The sequence below is a fragment of the Perognathus longimembris genome, chromosome 2, assembly GCF_023159225.1.
Source record: "Perognathus longimembris pacificus isolate PPM17 chromosome 2, ASM2315922v1, whole genome shotgun sequence".
Taxonomy (NCBI): Eukaryota; Metazoa; Chordata; class Mammalia; order Rodentia; family Heteromyidae; genus Perognathus; species Perognathus longimembris.
The window spans coordinates 108518830-108539642 of NC_063162.1; the positions used below are offsets into that span (position 1 = coordinate 108518830).

The window sequence follows — 20813 nt, forward strand, 5'->3', positions numbered from 1 at the left end:
TGGATAAATGACAGTACCTCATAAACTGGTTTTAGACCACCCAGAAAAGACACTATAATGTGATTGGCTCTGATCAAATTTCTGTATAATGCCTTTAGATGTTGCCTTTCACACTGAACATTTGGCTTGGTTTACTATTTCCCATTTCTTATTTATTGAGTTTTGAGTTTTGAGGCTTTCTTTTAAAAAAAAAAATGTAGCTTGGCCTTTCCAAAGAATCTCTCTTGATAATTTGAGATTCTAACACAAATTCAAATTCTTCCTTCAAAATGGTCATAATGAAACCACATAATTTATAATTTTTATTCTATCATTTCTTGAAAATATTCTCACGGGTATGTGGCATACTAAAATGTTATCTTATGTGTACATAATATGGAAATATTTTAGGTTCCATTTAAGTTTTCAATATTAAAAACTCTTTTAGTAAAGAACTTGATTTACAGCAGCTGTTGTTTAAAACAAAAAAATCCATTTTATTTCTGCTTGTTCAGTATCAAATTAACCAATGTTTTCCTCTGAAAGAGATCATTACTAGGTCATATGGAAAAATTTTATTTCCTCATTTAATTTTTACATTAGAATTTACTTCTGTATTTCTTGTATTATATTGAATACAAATAGGAGAAAGAGAAAATCATTTCCTGTTACCAAAAATCCTATCATATCTTACTGTCTAGAATATAGTTTGTGTAAACAAACAATGATAAAAGAAATGTAAAGGTATTATTGTGATAAATATTTACACCTGTATTGGTTGCTTCCTTCCGATATATTTGTAGAGACTATAAAAATATTAAACAATTCATTACTTTTTGGGGCCTATGAAAATATGTTTTATTAGTTAAATATATATTTCCAATTTCCCCAAAAATTTATATATCATTGACAGGTTTGTATGAAAATTGAAACTGATCCATATTATAAAATTACATAATATAAGAACAAAAATCGGGCAGGATAGCTTAAACTAGCATTGTGTCCTAGTAAGTGCTATTTAACTTGACATTATGTTCCTTCAGCATTGTCTGAGAGTATTTCATATTGAAATTTCTTGACACATTTCAGTGAGTTTTATGTAGCTGGGATGGATTTTCTTTGTTCTTTTTTTCCTATTTTTTTTCTTTATTGTCAAAGTGTGGTACAGAAGGGTTACAGGTTCCTATGAAAGTCAGTGAGTACATTTCTTGTTCTACTTGTTACCTCCTCCCTCATTTCTCCCCCTCTCCTCCCCTTCCCCTCTCCTCCCCCAACCCCAAGAGTTGTGCAGTTGGTTTACACCAAATGGTTTGTAAGTGTTGCTTTTTGAATGGTTGTTTTTTTGTTCTTTGTCTCTCGATTTTGGTATTCCCTCTCCCTTCCCCAGTTCTATTACCCATATAGACAATATTCAGGGTACTCAGATGTAATACAGTGTTAACAAGGGTACAATCACAGGAAGGGAATACAAGAGAAACAAAACTAGAAAAACCACTCAGTCAAACAAACAGACAAGGAAAAAGAAAAAAAATAGATTTTCTTAAAAACTGTCTTCATAAGAACAAGGTTACAACAATACTATGTAACTTGTTTCCATAAGGTGGAGTTCATTTCACTTAGCAACATTTTATGTGTTCATAAGGGCATAGCTATTGTGATCTTCTGCTATGGCTAACTTAAGCAAGTACTAATTACTCCCTGTGAGGGAGATCATAGTGTCCATGTTTCTTTGGGTCTGGCTCACTTCACTTAGTATGATTTTTTCTAAGTCCTTCCATTTCCTTACGAATGGGGCAATGCCATTCTTTCTGATAGAGACATAGAATTCCATTGTGTACTTGTACCACATTTTCCTGATCAACTCGCTTACTGAGGGGCATCTAGGTTGGTTCCATATTTTAGCAATGACAAATTGTGCTGCAATGAAAATTATTGTGCTGGTGGCTTTAGTGTGATCTTGCTTGTAATCTTTTGGGTAGATGACCGGAAGTGGGGCTGCTGGGTTGTAGGTGAGCTCTATGTTTAGTCTTCTGAGGAACCTCCATACTGCTTTCCAGAGTAGTTGAACAAGGTTACATTCCCACCAACAATGTAGTAGGGTTCCCTTTTGGCCACATCCCCTCCAGCATTTGTTATTGTTAGTTTTCCTGATAATGGGCATTCTTTCTGGGGTGAGGTGGAATCTCAATGCTGTTTTGATTTGTATTTATTTTATGGCCAGTGATGTAGAGCACTTATTCATATGTCTCTTGGCCATTCTCATTTCCTCCTCAGAGAAGTCTCTTTTTAGGTCTTTAGGCCATTTGTTGAGGGGGCAGTTGGTTTTTTGAGGATTTGCTTTAGAGGAATTTATTTTTTTGAGTTTTATGTATAGTTTAGATATAAGGCCTTCATAAAAGACCTTCTCCCAATCTGTGGGCTTTCTATTTATCTTGCAAGCTATGTCCTTTGCCATGCAGAAGCTCTGCAGTTTGATGCAGTCTCATTTGCCCAACCTTTCTTTGAATAAGAAATGTACTCACTGCCTTACATATGAAACTGTAATCCCTCTGTCCTTTACTTTGACAATAAAGAAAAAAATACCAAAAGAAAAACAGAAAAAAAAGAGCATTTGGTTGTTGTCTTTCTTTCTGCATTGTAATGGCTGCCAAGTCTCAATCCCCAAAGAGGGGCACTAAGGACGGTACTAATTTTACAAGGTTGAAGTGCAGTTCTTTTCCAGGTAGCCACAGTTTTTTCTTATAAAGCCTTTAACAGATCAGAAAATTATACATTCACATGATTAAGAGTTACCTTTTTCATTTGAAATCTATGCACTATCGATGCTTATATATAGAGATTCCTTCCCAGGAATATCCTGGTTGTCATTTTATTACATAATTACCCAAGTTGATACATAATGAATAAAAGTCCTTACTCATAATAATTAGAACACATAAGCACTAGGCTATGGGAGAAATTCTGTTCTTGGCTCTTTCTCCATTCCAGCTTCCTCACATTGTTTCACTTGGGGTCCATTTTCCATTTTCAAAACCAGAGTGAATCATTTATAAACTTTGTTCTCCTGAGCCCCTGGTTCCTTCAGCACATTACTTTCTCTGACTTAATGGATAACCTTATCTTCAATGCATTAGACATACAGGATAACTAAGGATGGTCATACTGTCTTTAATTATAATCCATCTGCCAAGCACAATAATACACAACATATTACATTTTACAAAGACTAGAACATAGTCACCTGTGTGGTGAGCATATGTTTACATAATTTATATTTATCTAGTGCCCTGTAATTTTGTGACTTTTATTTCTATACACTATGATCATTTATGTTCGCTGAATGATTATTCTCAATTTTAGTATGAATATTAGAATGCATAAAGAAATTATAATATTATTAAGCAGAAATTTTCTAAATGTAAAACAGTGGTTCATATATAAAATTAACAAAAAGTGCCTCATTATTTGATAAGAACAATGTAATGGTACAAATATCTAAAAGGAGGATCCAAAGTGCCACACTTACATAAGGCAATAAGGGTAGACATAAAAATACATTTTGCACCATTAGAGATTGAGAGAAATTAAAAGCACTCTGTTGGGAAATGTATTTTGAAGTCTATATACAATAATACTTCATCCTACTAAGAGAATAGTGAGAATAGAGAATAACCAGAAAATCTAGAAGGTGTTTTTAAAGCATTTACAAGCATCCATTGAAGACACACAGTATTTTCCTGTTCCATTTCAGTCTTTCCTAGTACTAGCATTTAAACTTTAAGCCTCACATGTAGTAGGCAGATGATGTAGCAATTCACTTGAGTCACAATCTTTTATTTTAAATAGTCCCAGAATTTTTCACTAATATTTGCCTACATTTAAAATTATTTAGTAGGCTTACCAAAATGGAGATGGAAAACATCACTCACATTTTTCCAAGTATGCCTGGCACTTTCCTGACAGTAGGTTGTAGCTTTAGGACCTTCAAAAATGTTCAGTGAAATGAAAGAAACAGTGACTTGCAAAGCAGGAAAAATAAACTGATATATTTATGATGCTTATCAAAGAATCTGGAAAATTATTTATTTATTCTTTCTCCCCCCACCACCTTGGTTTGTTTTCTATTCAACTTGTTTTATTAATCAATACTAATTAATTTATTTATTGTCAAAGTGTTGTACTGAGGGGTTACAGCTTCATAAATAAGGCAGCGAGTACATTTTTTATCAAACTTGTTACCTCCTCCCTCATTTTTCTCCAATCATCCTCCCCATTCCTCGTCCCCCATTGTACAGTTGGTTTACAGCATATAGTTTTGTAAGTATTGCTGTTGCCTTGGTTCACCTTTTATCCTTTGTCTCTCCATTTTGATGTTCCCCTTACCTTCCCTAATTCCAATAAATGTATGTACAATATCTAGGGTACCAAAATCAGTTATAATGACATCAGGGGTAAAAACCTGGGGAAGAAAGACCAAAAAAAGGCATAATTTCACATGGTATATTGAAAGCAACAACAACAATGATAGACCACTCATTTCCATAACTTGGAGTTCATTTCTCTGAGAATCATCTTATCTGTTCATATATACATAGCAATTGAGCTATTGTTATCTTCTGCTAGGAATATCTTAGATGTTGATGCTGTTTTTGATTTCTGTACTTGTCTTGAATATAAGCTTATCATACTTCAGGAAGGGGAAGAGAATCACAGAAATGGTGAGAGTGAACCAATGCAATAGTGATACTCACTAGACACTATGTTGGAAATGAACTTTACATCTTAGAGGAGGAGTGGAGTGAGGGGTAAGTAGAAGAGAATAAGGGAGAGGGTAACACTGTTTAGAAAGGAATGTACTCATTTACTTACCTGTGGGACTGTGACCCTTCTCTACATCACTTTTACAATAAAATTTAAAATTAAAGAGGATAATTTAATATCAACTATAATTTATTGTAAATAATATAATTATTCTTTATATCTTGGATCTTGAACCATATAGAAAATTTTCATCTGAAAAGTGTCTTCTTTTGACACATTAAATAATATAGGGATTCAGGCAAGATTTGTGTGTGTGTATGCATATATATATTTGTGTGTATGTGTATATTTATGTGTATATATACATACATATATGTATATAGATGTGTGCGGCGGGCGGCTACCTCGTCCAGCAAGAAAGACGACCACCACACGAGGATCCTTCTCAATCGCACTTTATTGAAGAGCTGCTTGGTTGAGGGAGAGCTGAAGCGAGGGGCCCCGAGGGTCAAAAAACGCCTGCTTATATACTCTTGGGGGAGCAAGGGTCGCTCCCTGATTGGTCTGCGGCTGGTTGTTACTAGCAACCGCTTCGGGATTGGCTGGGACTAGAGCTCGCTTGCGCGTGCGCGGGGTTTGGGCGCGAAAGTCCACTAAGCATTGCTGTTTATGGAGTTGTTTACTGCTAAGGCTGCCAGGAAGCAGGCGCCATCTTGTAATGGCGTCGCTGCCGGCTTCCTGCAGTTCCCCCTTTTTGTTTTCGTGCAGGTAAGAGTAGAGGTCTGATCTCTGTATGCTATTTTGGAACATTGTACTGGCTTTCCCATGAGTGTTATCCATTCATCGGACGCCAGACCCGTCCGATACCTTTTTTCCAGAGGTGGGGTCTAGGGTATCTACCCACGTGCAATCAGACTTGCTCTTCTTGGGGCTTATTGTCACAGAACTCCCAAGTGCGGTGCTATTGCCCGGCACCCTGCTTCTCTTGGAGGCACGCCCATCCCGGGTGCAATGGGGTCTTGTAACCCCAGGGGTGCAAGGGCCGTGCAACCAGGGAGCTCATTCCCTTTTCAGGGCCGCGAGCCATATTTGGGGGGAACCGCCACATTCCAAAGCGGCTAATGCTTGTGTGATCAAGACCTTATCCCTGCGCGTTTGAGCTCGTAGGCGGCAGACCAACCAGAGACAAACCACGCTGCCCCCAACACAGAGCAGCAAAAATATCCCCACTCCCACCCATTCTTTAAAGTAGGAGAGAGCGGTAGTTATCCAACTCGTAAACTGCCCCAGGGTAATGGGATGAACCTGCGTTCCATTTAGCACTGCTATTCTCAGGAGCTGTTCCCGCACCAGGTCCTCAGCCTCCCTTCCCCACTCTCCTGACAAATATTGGCTTAACAGTTTTGATTCATTCCGGGAGGCATTGAAGGGCAGGGGGGTAATGCAGATATGTTTGTAGGATGAAATACAGCCAATTTGAACTAGCTCAGTTAACTCATCAAGCTGAACCTGCATTAAATCCACTCTTTGGTTAACTGCAAGGATCCCAGATGCCAGGTGGGAATTTATTTTTGCTTCTGTTTCCAAAATCTGTGCTGTCTGGGCTACCACCTGATTGACCGTCTCAGCAGTTTGGACCTGGTTGGCCATGGCCACCCCGGCGGCAACAGCCGCTCCTGCACTGATGGCAACGGCCGTTACTATGGCTGCGGTTATTCCAAAGTCTCTTTTCTCCCTAAGTAACGTTATCAGTGGGAAGTTATCTGGGTCTAATTTTACTGGGATAGGTACGAAGGTGGGTACTTTCACAATTACAGCAGTGGACTGTGAGCCATTCCAACAGTTAGAAATCCAGCATTCCCCCATCGCACAGTTGATCTCATCACTGGAGACATTAGAAGTCAGCAGGAACATATGAGGGGGCTGCAAGCAAACAGGGGCGGCTCTTACAGTGGCATTACTCCCTACAAACTCATGTAGGCTGGCATTGGCAAATTTTATGGGTTTTCCTAGTTGGTATAGATTCATTCCAGAAGCCCGCCGCCTGGAGATGCGGACACTCCGTAATTTCGTGATTGCGAAGATATCTGACGATACCCCGGCCTCATTTGCTATAAGCCATTGGAACCAAGGCCACCTATCGGTCACTGTGTTATTTTCAAATTCTGGCTCTATTATCTGTCTACTCAATGCTGGGGAAAGGGAGAAGCCTGGGATTATTTGCTTTTCCTCCCAAGTTTTATCTTGGCACTGAATAAAGGACGGAGGGAAGGCAGGAGAGGCACGGCAATAGGGGGATCCTCTAAACTGGGTAGCACCACTCAAATTTAAATTTCGAGGAGCCAATGGTACCAAGGCCTCTACTAGAATCAAAGTCTGGTTACTTGGGGTCATAGATTGATCAGTGCTCCCTTTTAATTTATTTAGTGCCGTAATTAACTGTAAGGGGTTTGTGTTGAGAAAAGTGTTACTACTTTCTACATAGGTCAATGTTTTTCTCTTCAATTTAATGCAGGAATTATTTCCCGCAAACGAAAAGCAAAAGGTCCCCTTAAGCTTTATGCTGGTATGACTGAACCTCACTGTGGTAAATTCTTTAGGGGATAAACAGGGCACTTCCATGGCACACGTCGAGGAGAATAAAGTGGGAAGAAAAGGGGAACTGGCATGTATTGGCAAAGGGACAGGCCAAGCTCTAGCTACAACCCAAAGCACCGTTTCCTTTGCAGTGACAGAAACAGGCATGATCATCACCGCCAGCAGCAGGGACACCCACTGCCTCTTGCGACAGGTTGGTGAGGGATTGATTTGACGGGTCGCTCCCGCAATCATCATCTCCAGGATCTCTCTCATCATCATACGCCTTCTGGTCAAGCGCCTTTACTGGTCTCGTCAATCGAGCTGGAATCCAGTGTGGGACCTCTTGGCCCTGAGGAAAAACACAAACAGCTCCCCTGGATCTCGTTATAACCGGATCCGGTCCATACCATTTGTTATCCAGGACCTCCTTCCACATGACCACATCTGTTTTGTCCTGGGCCTTTTGTAACATATGCCTATCGGATGCTGACTCACCGGCATCATTCAAATTTAAAAAGTTTAAGGTAAAGAGCGCAAGAGAGAGTCTCTCTCTGGGGGTTGCCCTCTCGGCTATTCCCCCTTTTTGTTTTTGTATTAATTCTTTTAGGCTCCTATTGGCTCTCTCTACAATCCCCTGTCCTTGGGGGTTGTAAGGCAGTCCTGTGGTATGGGCCACTTGCATTTGTGCGCAAAAGGCGCGAAATCCGTTTGAGGCATAAGCCGGCCCATTGTCTGTTTTTATTCTCTGTGGTTTACCCCATGCTGCCCAAGCCTCGAGGCAATGGGTTTTTACGTGAGTAACCTTTTCCCCTGCTAACGCAGTGGCATGGATTATGCCTGAGAAGGTGTCTACCGACACATGGACATATTTGATTTTTCCAAATTCTGGTAAATGGGTAACATCCATTTGCCAAAGGGCATTGGATTTCAGGCCCCTTGGGTTCACCCCAACATGTGGGAGAGGGAGAAAGGTGACACAAGACTGACAGGCTCTGACTATCTCCCTGGCCCTTTTTCTGGAGATATGAAATTTTTGTCTCAAAGTGTTTGCCGGGACATGATACAGATTATGAAATTTCTGGGCCTGTGTAACAGGGTCTTCTACAAGGCAGGCCATAAGTCGTGTTGCGCGGTCAACCAGGTCATTGGCCTGCGCCATTGGTCCTGGTAGCAGCGAATGTGCACGCACGTGACCAATGAAGAAGGGATGACTACGCTGCAAAATGGCATCTTGAATCTGTAAGAGGACATTAGAGACCATACTACTCTGTTTTATAGATGCTGCGACTTCGAGAGAGGCTACAGCATTGACCACATACTGCGAGTCTGAATACAAATTAAAGGGCTCTGGGAAGGTTTTAAACACTTCCAGAACTGTCAAGCACTCCACCACTTGTGGAACATCCGGGCGGAAAGTTAGAATCACTGGTGTTTTGCCCTGTACCACATATGCTCCTTGCCCTGATTTAGACCCATCCGTGAATAAGTTAGCGCTCCCTGGTAAAGGGTCCTTTTGTGTTAACACTGGGAAATAGACCAAATTCTTTTCTATGATAGCAAGCAAAGGATGCTTGGGGTAATGGTTATCAATTACCTTAGAGTAGGAGCAAACAAGCACGGCCCACACATCCACTGTAGCCGCTAAGGTTTCTACCTGTTCACGGGTATAGGGTATAATTAGCTTGTCTGGGACTTTAGCAAAATGCATCAGACAGTATTTGAGACCTAAAAGTGCCTGGGAAGCTACCAGCTCGGGGAAATATTGAATCGTCCTAGCGCCAACAGAACTGCCATGAAGCCACCATAGAGGGCCATCCTGCCATATCACTCCTGTAGGGTAGTTTTTTGTTTTTAGAATGCATAAGATAATTGGAGCCGCGGGATCATACCGCCGCAGCTGCGCTCCGGCCATTGCTTCCTCGACCTTGTGCAAGGACCGTAACGCAGAGGGTGTCAAGGCCCGAGGGGAAGTAACTTCTGGGTTTCCCTCAAGTATAGAGAATAAAGGCAATAATTCTGACCTAGGGATGTTCAGGAATCCCCTTATCCAGTTAATGTCCCCCATTAGTTGCTGAAAATCATTAAGAGTTTTTAAACGTGAGGTCCGAAAAGAGATTTTTTGTGGCCTAATGGTTTCCGGGCTTATGACTGACCCCAAAAACTCAATCATATTTGATTGCTGAACCTTTTCAGGGGCAATAGTCAGGCCCTTGGCTGTTAACAAGAATGTGATTTCCTTATACACTGTATAGAGCGTCTCCAGACAGGAGGCGGTCAACAAAATGTCATCCATGTAATGAATAACTTTTACTCCTGGGAATCTCTCCCTCACTGGAATCAAGGCCGAATCAACAAATAACTGACACATGGTGGGGCTGTTAGCCATGCCCTGTGGCAAGACCTTCCATTGGAAGCGCGCATCAGGTCGCTCGTGGTTTGCCGACGGCAGAGTGAAGGCGAATCGTTCCCTGTCCTCTTCACATAAAGGTATCGAGAAAAAGCAGTCCTTGATGTCTAAGGTAATGACCGGCCAATTGCGGGGCAGCGCTGAGAGCAAGGGGAGTCCTCTCTGGATGGCTCCCATGACCTGCATTTGGGCATTTACGGCACGCAGGTCATGTAGCAGCCTCCATTTTCCGGAGGCCTTTTTGATTACAAAAATTGGAGTGTTCCAGGGTGAGACAGAGGGTTCAATATGTCCTAACCGTAATTGTTCTTTTATCAGTGTTTGAGCGGCTTCTAACTTTTCCTGAGAAAGGGGCCACTGAGGGACCCATACCGCCTTTTCCGTTTTCCAAGGTATGGGCACCTGGCCGGGTGTAGAAGCCTTATTTTCAGAGACCCCTAAGAAAAACCCAAGCCTTGTCTGTCCCTTTTACTGGATGGTTGTAAGGGTTCAGGCTTGCCCTGTAAATGTTTGCCCAACCCTAGCGATGGGACAAACCCTTGATGTTGCATCATCCTCTTGCTAGCTTCTGAATACTCATTGGTTAATCTCAAATCTAACTGTTGTTGGACATCCCTTCCCCATAAATTTATCGGGACTTTAATGACAAATGGTACAACTTTGCCCTTTTGGCCTTCCTCAGTCCTCCAGACCAGTTCCCTCGCACTGAGCTCCGGAGAACTAGCGTACCCTAGTCCCTGTAGTGTCTGTGAGGATTTTTGTATAGGCCACTGCCTTGGCCATTCATCCTTCCGGATTATGCTCCGATCTGCACCTGTATCCACCAGTCCAGAGAAATTCCTTCCCTCTATTTCTAATGTTAATATTGGCCTTTTGTCTAGTTCCATAGACAAACATGCAATTTCCACCCCAGTGGATCCAAGGTCTGCATTATTCCTCTCAATACCCTTTGTGGGAAAGCTGTCATGCCTCGAAGGCAGTAACAGGAGCTGGGCAATCCGATCTCCTGGAGCTATGGAAATGACTCCACGGGGGGCATGACAAAGGATCTTTATAGTTCCTTCACTATCTGGGTTGATGACCCCTGGGAGGACAACTAGCCCCCTCATGGTTGAAGAGGAACGGCCAAGAACTAAGCCCACTGTGTCCTTTTCAAGGGGTCCTGTCATATCAGAATCTATGACCTGTATGCCCATTGCCGGAGTTAATACTGTTCCGGTGGCGGCACAGAGGTCCAGCCCTGCGGAGCCTGAAGTTGCCCTTCGAGCCTGGGTGGCTGTAGGTGGGGGGCTGGTACCGACGTTTGAAGTGCCCCATAGATTTGCGGGCCCTGGGGACGAGGGCCCCCTCTCCCGTTTTTTGACTCTAACGGTACAGCTTGGGGGATTGGATGTCCATTAATGTCCTTCACTGACCTGCATTCATTGGCCCAATGCTTTCCCTTTTTACATCGGGGGCACAGACCTGGTTGTCGCTGCCCTCCCGTTGAATTAGCCGGGGTCTCGTTAATTTTCGGGCATTGCCGCTTAAAGTGTCCTAATTGGCCACACTTAAAGCAGCCCCTCTGTTTATTGTCCCTAGCCATGCGAGCGGCAGAAAGCACGGCCGCCGCCAAGCCTGCATTTGTCAATGGGCCTCCCACCTCTCGGCAAGCTCTTACCCATGCCTCAAGGCTCTTTTCCTTTACAGGGGTTATTGCTCTTTGACATTCTTTGGTACTCTGCTCATAGATTAATTGTTGCACAAGGGGCATGGCTGTCTCCAAGCTTCCAAGTACACGCTCTGCCGTCTCAAGCATGCGTGCCACAAAGTCAGAAAATGGTTCAATGGGTGCCTGAATTACCTTTGTAAGGTTACCAGCCACCTCTCCCTTGTTTGGCAAGGCCCGCCAAGCCTTGTAAAATATCTCATTTATCTGGGAATAGACTTCAAAGGGGTAGGTGGTCTGTTCCACTGCATACTCTCCCTGTCCTAGAAGCATGTCCACTGACCATTCGGCTCTCCCTTCTTGGAGATTCTTTCTGAATTGTGTTTGTGCCTTATCCTGAACAAGGGACCTAAAGTCAAGGAACTGCCCGTGACTAAGGCATGTGCGCGCAACCTCAAACCAATCCGTGGGCGTCAAGGCATTAACCGTGAGTCGCCGCAATAAGGCGGTGGTATAATTGGCTGTTACTCCATATGTGCGCACTGCCTCCATTAGATCCCTTAGTTGTTTATAAGAGACTGGCTCATAGATCCTTTCATCTGCTACCGGGTTCTCAAAGACTGGAAAAGCCGCAGCCAACCTAGACCACGTGCTTCTCTTTATGAAGTTACTCCGCCCGCACGCCACATAAGGCGGGGGGGCAGAGGGTGTTTTTTGCCTGGGGGCCCTGACCCCAAGGGGGTGACCGGGTCCGTATCTGTCCTCCTTGTACCTAGCAGCGGCTTCCTCCAAGCCCTTTTCATCTTCTGGGCTCAGCTCGCTGCCCGAGGTATGGCCACTCTCGGTCTCGCTCTCTGATTCACTGCCCTCTATGCTAAGAGCTGAGAAGGAGTTGTCAATCTTAAATTCCTCCAAAGAAGGATACAACGGGGCAACTGGTTCTTGTCCTTGCCCCTTTTGGGCTTGCTTTTGTTTTGCTTGTCTCGTCCCCGCCGCTTGTGCATTTGAGGATTTTTCTGAGGGCTGCAGTCCCTCCTCCAGACCCTTATGGGGTCCCCCTTTTCTTTCTTTCATCCTTTTATTTTTATTTTCCTTAGGCCTAACCACTTCCCCCTTTACTGATGAGGACTCCGAAAAACTATCCTGGTGCTTACTAAGGGCCCTTTGACCTTCCTTTATAAGGTCTGTGGAGCGTCCGTCTTCTAGGCACGAGCGTACCATGCGCCATAAGGGCATCGTTGCTCCAGAGATCTCACCCTTTTCCTGAGCGCTGTCTAAATCCCTGCCTAATTTGTCCCAGCAGGGGAGAGTCAAGTCGCCAGAGACCGCGAACCATGGCGCCTGTTGATCTATATCTGTGAGAATCTTCTTAACAGTCGCCTTACCAACCTTAAGGCCACGCTGCTTTAGTAAAGCCTGAAGGGGAATGTAAAGATCTTTGGAATCGATTGTTTTCCCCTGAGCATTTCCCATGGCGCACTCTTATCTACGAGCGTCCTACCCACGGGCGAAAGCCGCGTTATCTACCGCGGACTTACTTTCGCTTCTGACTTACTCTAGATCAATACAGCGGCACTCCTTTCCAGGTTCGTCACAGCGCAAACAAAGCAAACACACACCCGCCACCAGCACCCACAGCGGAAGGATAATAAGAAGCCACCAGACAGGAACGGCAGTCCACATACCTGAGGGAAGTTACCTCTTCGTGCGTTGAGTTCTGGATCCTCTTTGTCCCCTCGCGTGGTTCCCGGGTTTCGGCACCAGTTGCGGCGGGCGGCTACCTCGTCCAGCAAGAAAGACGACCACCACACGAGGATCCTTCTCAATCGCACTTTATTGAAGAGCTGCTTGGTTGAGGGAGAGCTGAAGCGAGGGGCCCCGAGGGTCAAAAAACGCCTGCTTATATACTCTTGGGGGAGCAAGGGTCGCTCCCTGATTGGTCTGCGGCTGGTTGTTACTAGCAACCGCTTCGGGATTGGCTGGGACTAGAGCTCGCTTGCGCGTGCGCGGGGTTTGGGCGCGAAAGTCCACTAAGCATTGCTGTTTATGGAGTTGTTTACTGCTAAGGCTGCCAGGAAGCAGGCGCCATCTTGTAATGGCGTCGCTGCCGGCTTCCTGCAGATGTGTCAAATGTTGATAGTATCATTTTATTTGAATGAGTTTTTGAATAAAAGTGTTATCTGAAATGGCACGAAACACAAAAAACAGACAAATAAAAGTGTTTTCTGTGTTTTCTGACTATGTACATAACTGCTTAAAGCCACCTCTTTCCTTTTTCTTTGAAAATAAGAAAAGTATTTTAAATAATCTCTGTACAAAATGCTGGGAACTGAGGTCTTTAATATAACTTTAAGCTTTGTTTCTTATTCCACAATATGTTTTATAATCACAATATATTTTATTGCTTTGATAAACTGCCTCACTTTGACTTTTTTCAGTATCTTTTTTATTGAGCTGTACAATTTGAATGTTCAGAATCTTGTAATGCTATCTGTGCTAAAGATTAAAGCTACTTCCATTCATTTTTGACAAACCACTAAGCCATATTACGGGATAGTTTACATTATTAATGATCAAAGCTTAATTGTAAGAAGTTTTGAAATAAGAAGCAACTCAGTTGATCTCTTCAGCAGAAACAAACTGGTCATTTCTATTGTCACTGGCAAATCTTCAGAGGTCTATGCCAAGTCTCAATTAACTGTATTTAGAAACCATTTATAATTCTAAAAATCTATGCGTTGGAAGTAAAGGCATTGCTATAGTGTATGTAATCATAATTGTTTTCCCTTCCAAAATTCATTCTGAAATTTTTAACTTGGGACTAAATATTTAATGATGCATCTTAATAGGATGTTAAATATTGTATTAGTATTCTTTCCTTTTGTAGAGAAAACTCACACCTTCCAATCACACATTGTTATCAATAGGATATTTTAAATATATAATGTAGAAGGAAAACAGGTTCCTTCCAGTGAAAATGGACAAAACAGGGAGAATTCCCACTTCAGAGACATTCAATGGAAGGCAACTCACACATGATTTGTAATTGGTTAATCATATTTTAGATGAAATCCCAATAAATTAATGTTTGTATATGAATGTAGTCAAACTTGAAAAGAAGTCATAAAGGATATTTATGGAAATATTTCTACTTCTCTATAAAGATAGTAAGACTTGAAAAGATTATGAACAATATTTATGGCATGTTATTATTATCAACAAATACTTAAATTCATTGGACATGGTATAGTATATATTAAGTCATAATAAATGAATCATTTAATGTGTTTGAGTACTTTATATATACATATCATAAAAGTTACAAATAAAATTAAATGAGACTGTAATAGCTTTGGATCTTGTTTGAGTAGGAAAAGAGATGTTTGCTTGAACTGGGAATTACTAGATTTCTATGGTTTACCTACATTTTCCCTACAGTAATAAATTTGTCTGACATTAAATGCAAGATTTTTGAGATGGTGCATGATTTGTGTTACTAAGGTATTATTTAATCTCCCTCTACCCCACAGTATTTATTTTAAATTTTCTTAATATTTCTCTTTAATATTTCATTTTTTTCTTCTCTTTTTACTTATCCATTAAGTAAATTACCTTACTGAGATACGGATGTTATAAAATGACCACAACACCCTGAAAAAAGACAGCAATACAGGAAACAGAGGAAACTACATTTATAGCTGGTCTGTCTAGTGAAACAGTAAAAGACAGAATTAGAGGGAAATGTGGCCTGTTGAAATGATTCTAGCTGAAAAAATTTTCAGATTTTGATTTTAGCTTTATCCTTGGTGGGGAAAAATTCATTTTGAATAGGTGATATTTGCAAAAATAATGATAAGTTATAAGCTCTTCTGGGAGTGTTAGCTGAGAATAAATTGAGATAAAACATTCCTATGATCCATTCTTGGCATGCTATGCTAATGCCAGGAATATATGCATTAAGATTATATATAAGATCTTCTCTTCTCTTTTATTTTCTCTTCTTCACCTCTCTTCTCTTTCCTTCCCTCCCCTTGCTTCTCTTCCCTTCTGTTCTATTTAATTCTATTTGATTCCATTACATTGAAATCCATTCTCTCATCCCCCATCCCTCCTTCTCATTTCACTCACACACATTCAAAAAGATGAATTAAGCTTTCATATCATTCGTTCTAGCTGTAGATATACAAATACACCTATATGCATAAATGCATATACAAAAACTTTAATTCATACTTCTTTTCCCATTTTCTGTTCTGTTTTATCAGTAAAAGTTATGACTATATTTTATAGTAGTAAAATTGACAACAATTTTACACTTATTTAATATTATCCTTTCCATATCAAAACATACCACATCAAAGCTGAATTTTAAGTACTAAGTTATTTACATGTTTTAGAGTATATGTAATGAGTCTTCACCAAGTAATTATGTGAAGCAACATATAGATAGATAGATAGACTATTATTTCACCATGTGGATATACTCCAAACACAAATTATATATGTGGCAAAACACATTCATTTTATGCTAATGTTTCAATATTAGCAAAATAAAGAAAGTGCATTTGAATAATTGAAATGAATTTTAAACTAGCCTGCACCCATGGCTCATGCCTTTGATCCTAACTACTCAGGAGGCTGAAAACTGAGGATGATAGTTCAAAATCAATCTGAGCAGTAAAGTCCATTAAATTCTAACCACTAAAAAACTGTAAGTTGAACTATGGCTCAAGCAGTAGAGCACTAGTCTTAAGGAAAAAAAGCTCAAGAACAGCACCTGGGTCTGAGTTTAAGCTCCTATACTGGCACCAAAACAAGCAATCAAACAACAACAACACAACATTGAGCTAATAAGTTCAAATCAAAAACATCACTTCCATCTTAAATTTTCCAGCATACAAAAGAACAGTGATGTACAATGACAATAAAAGAAAAGAAAAGGATAAAAATGTATTTTGGTCACTGATTAAAAATAGGCAGGCATTTCTGATTTCTGACTGTAAAAGTCACTGAAAACATGATCACTGTCACTCTTAGTTTATTTCAGAACACATCAAACATATGAGACTACATAAAATGGATCAGCACCTCAGAAGTTTTCAAATCTGAGGGGAAAAAAAAGAAATAGAATGTTTAAAGAGTAGCACAAATTCACATTCTTTTGATCAGTGCTGACTTGATTGCATGCAATTTGCTTTTTTGTGGATGTGTGATGGAGAAACCTACCAAGGAAAGAGAAAGGAAGAGAGAACTCTAAAAAAGCAAAAGTCAGCAAGTCAGATGTTCTGTTGCAATTCCTACTTGTTTATTTTAAAAACAATTTATTTGTTTTCATATTTAGATATTGCAGCACTGACTCCTCAATGGACACAGCATATGAACCCTGAATCATAAATGATACAAATTAACAAGGGATAAAGGAAAAGATGACTACCCAAGAAGCAGTGTTGTTATAATGACAAATTGTGTTTGGAAAGTGAGGAAAGAGAAGATGAGAAATCAGATTCATAGGTAGGGATTCCTGTCTTTTATATTTACATGTCTGATGCAGGGCAAGATAATCCCAGATTCTGATGACACAGTTCAGTAAGCAAGACAAAAGTTCTTCTGTTCTTAGAAATTTTATTCTAGCAAAGGAGACCAATAAAATCACATCAGCAAGCACAGTCTGACAAGGGATATTAACTAAATGAAAGGAAAAGAGAAACAACAGAAAAGAAGAAGGACTCAATGAAAAATAAATAAATAAAGAAAGAAAGAAAGAAAGAAAGAAAGAAAGAAAGAAAGAAAGAAAGAAAGAAAGAAAAACAGGCATCTGAGCCAAGAATTAAGGGAAGTGAGGAGATGAATGGATGAATGATATTCTATTACCTTTGGCTTAATTGTATTCATATCCTGGACCTAAAGACTGGTTCTAGTTAGCATGTCTGTCTAAATGTTACTTCTGAATGTTATTTCTTTTCATGATGCAACTGGGGAGCCTCCTTTCATCACTCACTTATCTAAACTTTAAAACCAGTGAAGCTGGCAGACAGTCTTGTATTTCTGATACAGTATTCCTGGTAACTTCCTTTTCCAAACTTTGCATGCTGCTCCAGACACATTCACATTTCATCTGACTCATGATCCCTAGAGATGAATACACATTTCTCTAATTCCAAAAATGTTGAGTCTCTGAAATGAATGAATAAGTCATTTCTCTTCTTTCCCCATCACTGTACTACAGGTTAAAGTTTAACAATAGCCTTATAGTAAGAACACAGGCATACTGCCAATTTCTTTTTATAAAAGAATGTACAGATCTGGGTTGGTCTCATATTTTAGAAATGACAAATTGTGCTGCAATGAACATTGTTGTGCTGGTAGCTTTAATATGTTCTTGTTTGTAATCTTTTGGGTAGATGCCCAAAAGTGGGGCTACTGGGTCATAGGGGAGCTCTATGTTTAGCCTTCTGAGGAATATCCATACCGCTTTCCAGAGTGGCTGAACAAGTTTACAGTCCCACAAACAATGAAGTAGGGTTCCCTTTTGGCTACATCCCCTCCAGCATTTGTTACTGTTATTTTTTCTGATAATGGACATTCTTATTGGCTGAGGTGTAATCTCAATGTTGTTTTGATTTGCATTTCTTCTATGGCCAGTGATGTAGAGCACTTTTTCATATGTCTCTTGGCCATTCTCATTTCCTCATCAGAGAAGTCTCTTTTTAAGTCTTTAGCCCATTTGTTGAAGGGGCTGTTGGTTTTTTGAGGATTTGTTTTGGAGGAATTTGTTTTTTTCAGTTCTGCATATACTTTAGATATGAGGCCTTTGTCCGTTGTATGGCCGGTAAAGATCTTCTCCCAATCTGTGGGCTTTCTATTTATCTTGCAAGCTATGTTTTTTGCCCTGCAGTAGTGAACCAACCCAGATGCCCCTCAGTAGATGAATGGATCAGGAAAATGTGGTACATACACACAATGGAATATGCTTCTATCAGACAGAATGACATTGCCCCATTTGTAAGGAAATGAAAGGACTTGGAAAAATCATACTAAGTGAAGTGAGCCAGACCGAAAGAAACATGGGCTCTATGGTTTCCCTGATAGGGAATAATTAGTACAGATTTAGTCACAGCAGAGGATCACAAGAGCCCAATAGCTATGCCCTTATGAACACATAAGATGATGCTAAGTGAAATGAACTCCACCTTATGGAAATGAGTTATATCACTCTTGTAATTACTTTCAACATGCTATGTGAAACTGTAGCTTTTTTGTTGTTATTGATGATCATCTTTTATCCCCTTCCTGTGGTTGTCCCCGTGCTATCACTGTATCTCTTCTGAGTACCCTGGGTATTTTATATACTGGTATTAGAACTAGGGAAGAGAAAGGGAGTTTCAAAATCAAGTGACAGTGCATAAAAAGAAAAATGACTCCAAAAGCAATACTTCCAAAACTATTTGGTGTAAACCAACCGAACAACTCATGGGGTGAGAAGAAAAGGTGGGGAGGGAGGGAAATGAAGGAGGAGCTAGCAAGTTGTATAAGAAATGTACCCACTGCATTATGTATGAAACTGTAACCCCTCTGTACATCACTTTGGCATTAAATAAGTAATTATTCACAAAAAAGAATGTTTAAATTCTTCAAAATGTCTTATAAAAGTGTAACATTTTAATTTTTTAGCTATGAATTAGCTAAGGACTAACTATGAACAATTTTTAAGTATTTTTCAATATTTCTATACAAAAAATGATTGTAGCCAAAGCCAAATTTGGGTTTATGTTGTCATTCTTGAACTTAGGATGCATGATTTCAAACACACACACACACACACACCTACTGAAGTAAGAATCAGCTAAATAAATAGAGATCTTTACATATTCTCTATATGTGCTCCAGAAAAATGCTATGTGTGTGTGTGTGTGTGTGTGTGTGTGTGTGTATCTATCTATCTATATATATATATATATATATATATATATATATATATATATATATATATATATATATATATGTTGTTATTGTTTGTGCCTGTCTCACAGCTTGGAATCAGAGGCTAGGCTGAGCTTTTTCTTAAGGCCACCTCTCTACCACTTTAGCCACAGCATCACTGGCAGCTTTTCAGTGGTAAATTGGAGATAATGGCCTCAAGACTTTCCTGCTCTGGCTGACTCTGAACCACACTACTCAAATCTCAGCCTCCTGAGTAGTGAGAATTACTAGGATTATGCCTGAACTACAAATAACTGGCTCTTTATGCTGTTTTTATCAACACTTTGTGAGTTTTTTGAAGAGTTAGAAATGATGAATTTTAGATCTGAATTCCAACTAAAGCACAAGGTATAACAAAAGGGGTAGACACTAGAGATGACGATACAAAATTACTATGCCCATAATTTATCAATTGTAATTATTAATTACCTTTCCACCATTATTTTTCTTCCCCATTCTCTTGCCTATGTCACTCTTGGAATAACATTCATCAGGACTAAGGTCAGTAATATACTCAAGACAAATATTTATAAAAAATTAGAAACATGGCATTGTAAAGAAGAAAGCCACTTCATAATCGTTTAAGTAATGCAATGTTCTACCCTGCAATGGACAAGCCTACTGGCTTAACTCTAAGAAGTATATGCAACAAATATTTAAGATATTATTCTACTTGATTACAAGTTGTAGCTACACCAGAAAATTGACAATTCACCAAAGAAATTGTTCAGTCACTTTTCAATTATTACATGCTGGGAGAACTCATTTTATAGACTGATAAATCCAGTACTCACTCAAAAGAACATTTATACCAAATACATTCTTTTGCAGATGTATATAATGTCAGATACATATAGACTCATAAACAGAAATAAAATCTCAATAAAATATCTTTACTATAACTACTTATCATTGATACATTTTGGTATTTCAAATTTAATTCCATTTCTGTTTGCTTTTTTTTAACAATTGTTGCAATCATCCTCTTGTATTTAAAACTCTGATGATTGCGTAAATGGGTGTACCCACCTTTTTATGCATATATGTGACATACACACGTCAGATTTTCAACATAATATTTACAAATTTATAAACAAAAGAAGCAGAGAGATATGAGATATATAGGAAGAAATTCTGAATAAATTCACATAGCAGGGGCCAAATACTTGACAAAATTATGACAGAGCTTCTAAAATAAACAGGAAAAAAGTTTTAAAAAAGCGAATAAAAAGTAAAAATAAAAAAGTAATCAGAACATTAGGGTAATGGAAATCCCCACTAAAATACAATTTTGCAATTTGCTTAGGGCCATATGTTTAGCATAAAAAACATTCCTAGAAAAATATTTATTAGTTTCCTTCCTATTTTCTTATAAAATTTCACCAATGGTGGATGATTAAGATTTGTGTGAATTATTTAACCAACTTACCTCTATTTCTACTGGTGGCTACCTGCCAT

The 20813-nt window shown here is 39.9% G+C and overlaps 1 long non-coding RNA gene across 1 annotated transcript; it reads right to left on the reverse strand.

Annotated features, from left to right (window-relative positions):
- Window positions 1-1576: 1576 nt before the first annotated feature.
- Window positions 1577-18618, reverse strand: LOC125345821. Its single transcript, XR_007209800.1, has 3 exons — window positions 18601-18618; window positions 7763-7764; window positions 1577-1787 (listed from the first exon to the last, which is right to left on the reverse strand). It is a non-coding gene; the product is annotated as an uncharacterized LOC125345821 (long non-coding RNA).
- Window positions 18619-20813: the final 2195 nt, after the last annotated feature.